At 47.7% G+C, this 5,810-nt stretch overlaps 1 pseudogene across 1 annotated transcript in view; it reads left to right on the top strand.

The window, feature by feature from the left end:
* The window catches only part of LOC108515622 (60S ribosomal protein L7-like), a 4,053-nt pseudogene extending 838 nt beyond the window's left edge, over positions 1–3,215 (top strand). Inside the window, exons 2-4 of the transcript XR_001881582.1 lie at positions 2,330–2,463; positions 2,754–2,844; positions 3,186–3,215. The product of XR_001881582.1 is annotated as a 60S ribosomal protein L7-like (transcript). The remainder of the gene's footprint in view (positions 1–2,329; positions 2,464–2,753; positions 2,845–3,185) is intronic.
* Positions 3,216–5,810: the final 2,595 nt, after the last annotated feature.

Genomic DNA, 5,810 nt, shown 5'->3' with positions numbered 1-5,810 from the left:
GATCCGGCCACTGCACTCCAGCCTGGCGACAGAGCGAGACTCCGTCTCAAAAAATAAAAATAAAAATAAAAAAATAAAATAAAAAAATAAAAAACAGTTAACACCATTTCTACTCAATATTGTTCAGAAAGTAGAAGAGGAAGGAACATTTCCCAATATATTTTAGGAACCTAGTATTACCCTCAAACAGAATCAGAGAAAGGCAATACAAGTTCAGGTGCGGTGGCTCAATGCCTGGAATCCCAGCACTTTGAGAGGCCAAGACAGATGAATCATTTGAGGTCAGGAGTTCTAGACCAGTCTGGTCAACATGGCAAAACCCTGTCTTTATTAAAAATACAAAAATTTGCTGGGTGTGGTGGTGGGTGCTTGTAATCCTAGCTACTTGGGAGGCTGAGGGAGGAGAATCGCTTGAACCGAGGAAGCAGAGGTTGCAGTGAGCCAAGGTTGCGCCACTGTACTCCAGCCTGGGTGACAGGGCGCAATTCTGTCTCAAAAAAAAAAAAAATCACTATTATTTAAATGTGCCTGTTGCTGCATGTTCACATTATTAGTAAAATAGCATCAGACATCGAAATATGCAAAAAGAATAACATCCATGAACCCAAAGATAAGATTCCCAGCTTCATAAATGGCCCAGCAGCATCAGAATTAGAAGATTTCTAAGCAACTAGAATTCTTTGCTCCACTAGAGAGGATGAACATGGGGGCTCCAGCAAGATAAGGACAGGGCCAGTGGACAGTGACTGGTATAGTGAGCGTAGAATCCCAAAGACCTTGGGAAATAGTTACACAACAAGCTTTCAGGAAAAAACTGGAACAAACCAGGCAACCCTGCAGATACTACCAGGAATGGATAAGCAGAAAAGGGTCAGAGCCACAAAATCTAGGCAAAAGACACCAAACCACAAGAAGCACCCAGCCCTGCGAACACCAGCTGTGGCTACATCAGGACCAATCTCTTCAGACAGCTGCTGTGGACTGATGAGAGCAGCCACACACCAAACAGCAGTGCATCTGAACACAAGTCCCAAGACTCTCTTCTCTATTAATCCTCGTTTTGAGAGGATGGATATGGTTACATTACAACATCCCCAAGCAACACTTGTGGGCGAGGGTAATCAGACACCCTCACCTAAAGAGGGCACAGAAAGGAGTAGGATGAAAACAGAGGGAAAGGGAAGGGGTGTGTGCACTGGATCACACAGACTTTCCCCACAGGCACTATTTAAAACAAAAGAGCCCTAGAAATGTGCTGTGGTCTCCCTTGTACTTCCTCATCTTGCCAAGTGCATAGGTGCCACATGGTTTTGTTTTGTTTTGTTTTTTGAGATGGAGTTTCGCTCTTTCGCCCAGGCTGGAATGAAGTGGCTTGATCTAGACTCACTGCAACCTCCGCCCCCTGGGTTCAAGCGATTCTCCTGCCTCAGCCTCCAGAATAGCTGCGATTATAGTGCCTGCCACCACACGTGGCTAATTTTTGTATTTTAGTAGAGATGGTGTTTCGCCATGTTGGCCAGGCTGGTCTCAAACTCCTGACTTCAGGTGATCCACCCGCCTCAGCCTCCCAAAGTGCTGGGATTACAGGCGTGAGCCACCATGCCTGGCAGATGCCACAATTTTTTTTTTCTTTCTTTACACAGGTGCTGATGAACTCAGGTGTAATTAACCCTAAGGGGTAAATTATTCACTAACTACAGTAATAGGGTCCAATTTTTATGGCCAGGTTTTCAGTTCTTTGAAAACCTATATTCAGACATCACAAATGAAACATACTGGAATGTGCGACGTGAACAATGTCTTGGAGATTAACATCCAGGTTTTTACATATTACATATAACAACATGTAAGCTGGTACCATCTGGGAACCAAAGGAACTGTCCCTGAGAACATAGAATTTTAGGGACATCAATTATTAAGAGGTTACATGGAAGCAGAAGTGCTCCTAGATGTTTCCATTATCTAGACAGAAAAATTCAACAGATGAGCCCCAGTGAGTTAAGGAACATCCCTGACAGCTGTGGGTGATGGCCTTTCCATCCAAAGCAGAGATGTGAAACCTGATGGGTTTCAAATGACCCCCCAGTGCTCCACATCTCAAAAGTCAATCCCACAAAGCTGAAACGCTATCTGTTCCTGAGGGATCAGGTCCCACCTGTGTCTCTGAGACACTCACTTGAGATGAGGCCGATGATTTCAAACGTAAATTGCCTAAATCATCATCAGCTTCAGGTTGTGTTTTGGAGCTTGTCCACTTAAGAGGGTTGACAAAAAATGGCTCACAAGACACATGCCTGGGAAATGGGGCTTTCTCCTTTGCTCTTGGCAGATCCTGGGCAACCCAATAATTAAGCTTCTTGATGTCTCAACTTTCACATTCGCGAAAAAGGCACCAGTGCGCGTGGCATTTCCCCGAAGCCACAGCCCTCGTCACCCCCGGCAAAGCTCTGAAGTTGTGCACAGGTGAGCCAGGTGGCAGATTTTTCTCAAAAGCAGCTGAGCTCGCGCTCTGGCTAGAGAAGGTACAGGGCTGCGGCACAACGTACATTGTCTTAGACATCAGGACAGTTGCCCTGGCAGTTTAGGAAAGAAGGCAGCTCCCTGGGCTGGAGACGACGCCATGCTCAGGGAAGACCCCTGGGTGCGGGTGAGAGGAATCCGAGCTGCACAGGGCCAATGACGGGAGGACGATCCGCCCGATTTAGACAAAGGTAGGGTATATTTCCTAGCTTAATACCCTCCTCAATGCCCAGCCCAGACCTGCCTTTCACGTCCCTAGCTGTATTCACTCTGCCTGGCAAGGGGGCGGCGTGGAACCGGCGGCCAGCAGTGCTTTCCACACCGGTAAGTCCACACCGCTCTGCCCCTCCCTCCAGGGCTACGCACCACCCCGATGCATACTGGGATTGTAGTTCTGAAGCTACCTACCCATGGGCCTAGAGCAATGAAAAGACTATTCCCAGCATACAAGGCGCGGCGCGCACCGCCCGGCCCCTTCCTCTAGGGCTGCGAACCGCCCCTGAGCCTGGTACAGCTGGGATTGTAGTCTTGCAGCCTTGTGGCCGAAGGGCTGGGAGTGGCCACGAGATTACATCTCCCAGGAAGCTCAGCGAAGCGCGCGCAGCTCCGCCCCTTCCTCCAGTGATGCGCACAGTCCCTGATCCCTGTGCACGCTGGGATTGTAGTCCTGCAGCCCTGTGATCACTGGCCGGTAACAAGAAATTTCAGGCGGGGCCCGGTGGCTGGAGCCTGTAATCCCAGCACTTTGGGAGGCCGAGACGGGCGGATCACGAGGTCAGGAGATCGAGACCATCCTGGCTAAGACGGTGAAACCCCATCTCTACTAAAAAATACAAAAAACTAGACGGGCGTGGTGGCGACGCCCACAGTCCCAGCTACTCGGGAGGCGGAGGCAGGAGAATGGCGGGAACCCGGGAGGCGGAGCTTGCAGTGAGCTGAGATCGGGCCACTGCACTCCAGCCTGGGCGGCAGAGCGAGACTCCGTCTCAAAAAAAAAAAAAGAAATTTCGGCTCACGGCATGGTAGGCGAAGGCCCCCAACTTCAGCCTGGCTCCTCCATGTCTTCACAGCAGTTCCGCCATACGGAGGGGGAGCCTGCCTGTTCTTTAACCTCTTCTACCTGATGGGAGAGGACAAGCTACCAGGGCAGCTTGTCTCACCAAGTAATTGTGATCCCGTATCCCCCAACGTGCTGGCTTCCTGACTTCCCAAGTTGCGGTAAGTTTGATTTCTTACAGAACTGCAAGGGTCTGGGATCGTTTCCCAGCCTGCCCAAAGTTGCCATGGTTCTCACCCTCTGGGAGGTTGGCACACCCAGTGACACCTTGTGTCCCTTGAAACTAATCTGTGTCACCTTTTAGGGTTTTGAGACCGCTTGAACTCTGACTTTGTGGCGTTTATTACCAAATCTACTAAAATGGGTCAACTGTCTGATTTTACCTCCTTTTCCACACATGCTGGTTAGGTCATCTGTTGATTAGACATGGTTTTCTCCAAAAGGGGATTATCTCTTCCTGATTGCCTCCAAGAGAAGGATGGAACGATTGGGCACTCTAAGGATCTATTTCCCAAATTTGGGATTCCACACTGATCATTCCTGGGCAAAATGTGTCTTTCTATTCCATAACCACAATCTTAGGCCAGCCTGAGTGCCATCCCAGCCCAATGGGGGTTATGGAACTCCAGGTTAGTTCTGGTTAAGTTTTATGTAAATATACTTGTCTCTGTTTCGCCTGGCTCTGTTAGATAAAATGTCTAGGAGAAAGTAGGAGATGACAAGAATACAGGTGAAATCATAGGTACTGGAATGGGACACACTGATTCTGTGGAGGTAGAGGGAGAACAACTACCTAAAACCCAGGGAATGAACAACTTAGACCTCAGAAGCTGTGGGGAATGGAGGGGCATTAATAACTTTTTGTCTTTCTGAATTACCTCTGGTGCAACCCAGAAAAGAGTATGGGAATCCTGTTGGGCCAGGACAAGAGTAGTATTAGACCAGAAGGTAAGGCAGAGGCTGTGAATTCATCTTCTCCTTTTGGCTCCCCATATTAACCTTAAGAATCCTTTGAGACTGTTCTATCTCTCTGTGATGTAGGTGTGGAATTCTAGGGGCAGGGTGCACTTTCAGTGCCCAGCTGTCTGAGACCATGGTTCCTTCAGATGATGAATGATATGGTTTGGCTGTGTCCCCACCCAAATCTCATCTTGAATTGTAGCTCCCATAATTCCCATGTGTTGTTAGAGGGACCTAGTGGGAAGTAATTGAATCATAGGGGTGAGTCTTTCCCATGCTGTTCTCGTGGTAGTGATTATGTCTCACGAGATCTGATGGTTTTATAAAGGGCAGTTCCCCTGCACATGCTCTCTTGCCTGCCACCATGTAAGACGTGACTTTGCTCATCCTCGCCTTCCTCCATGATTGTGAACCCCGCTGCCCTGACGTATAGGTCACATGTGGAATTGTGAGTCAATTAAACCTCTTTCCTTTATAAATTACCCTGTCTTGGATATGTCTTTATTAGCAGCATGAGAACAGACTAATACAATGGAGAACCATGACTTTTTTCTGCAGAGACTCAGTCCCCCATGGGTAAGCTTAAGCTGGATGCTAGGCAGCATTGATTACATTTTCTCCTTCTTCTGTGAACTGGGGCTCCTCCTTCCATTTTCCTAACACCATTAATCTTTTTGGTCAATATTTGGGTAAATTAGAGACATAGGTAAGGGAATCTTAGACAGCCCCAGCATAGCTAGACTCTTGCCTATTTCTCTTCCCGGTTTATGAAATCAATTATGTTGGCAAAGAGAGATACCCTTAGGTGGGGTCACTCAGGAGCAGTTAAAGAGCAGTGTACTTCTAGAGAAGCTGATAGGACAGGGCAGATGTGCCAGTGAGGATCAAAGCTTCTGTCTAAATTTTTGAGTCTATCTGTGTGTGGCAGATGAATTCAGTAAGAACCTGGATCCCTGGAAGGGACCATTAAGAGAGGATTCATGTAGATCAGAACACTAGGGCGTGTGTTCATCAGTGACCTTCTAAGTCAGATTCTCAGGGTTAAGTCTGTGGTAGGGCTGCAGAGCAATGCTTGCCTGTGAAAGCCTCTGATCATGTGTAAAATACATGGCTCTGGCACAGGGAGACCTCCATCTTTATCTGACAGAACATCGCACTTCTGTGGATGTGAAACTCTTTGCTCTTCCTTAGCAGAGCACTGCTGACTGATTGTTTGAGAATCATGCATACATAGGCCTGTTTATTTTGAATTTCTTTTTTTTTTTTTTTTTTT

This window comes from Rhinopithecus bieti, unplaced genomic scaffold (genome assembly GCF_001698545.2).
Source record: "Rhinopithecus bieti isolate Rb0 unplaced genomic scaffold, ASM169854v2 scaffold_34968, whole genome shotgun sequence".
Classification (NCBI taxonomy): domain Eukaryota; kingdom Metazoa; phylum Chordata; class Mammalia; order Primates; family Cercopithecidae; genus Rhinopithecus; species Rhinopithecus bieti.
This window is presented reverse-complemented; position numbering and strand designations above follow the sequence as displayed.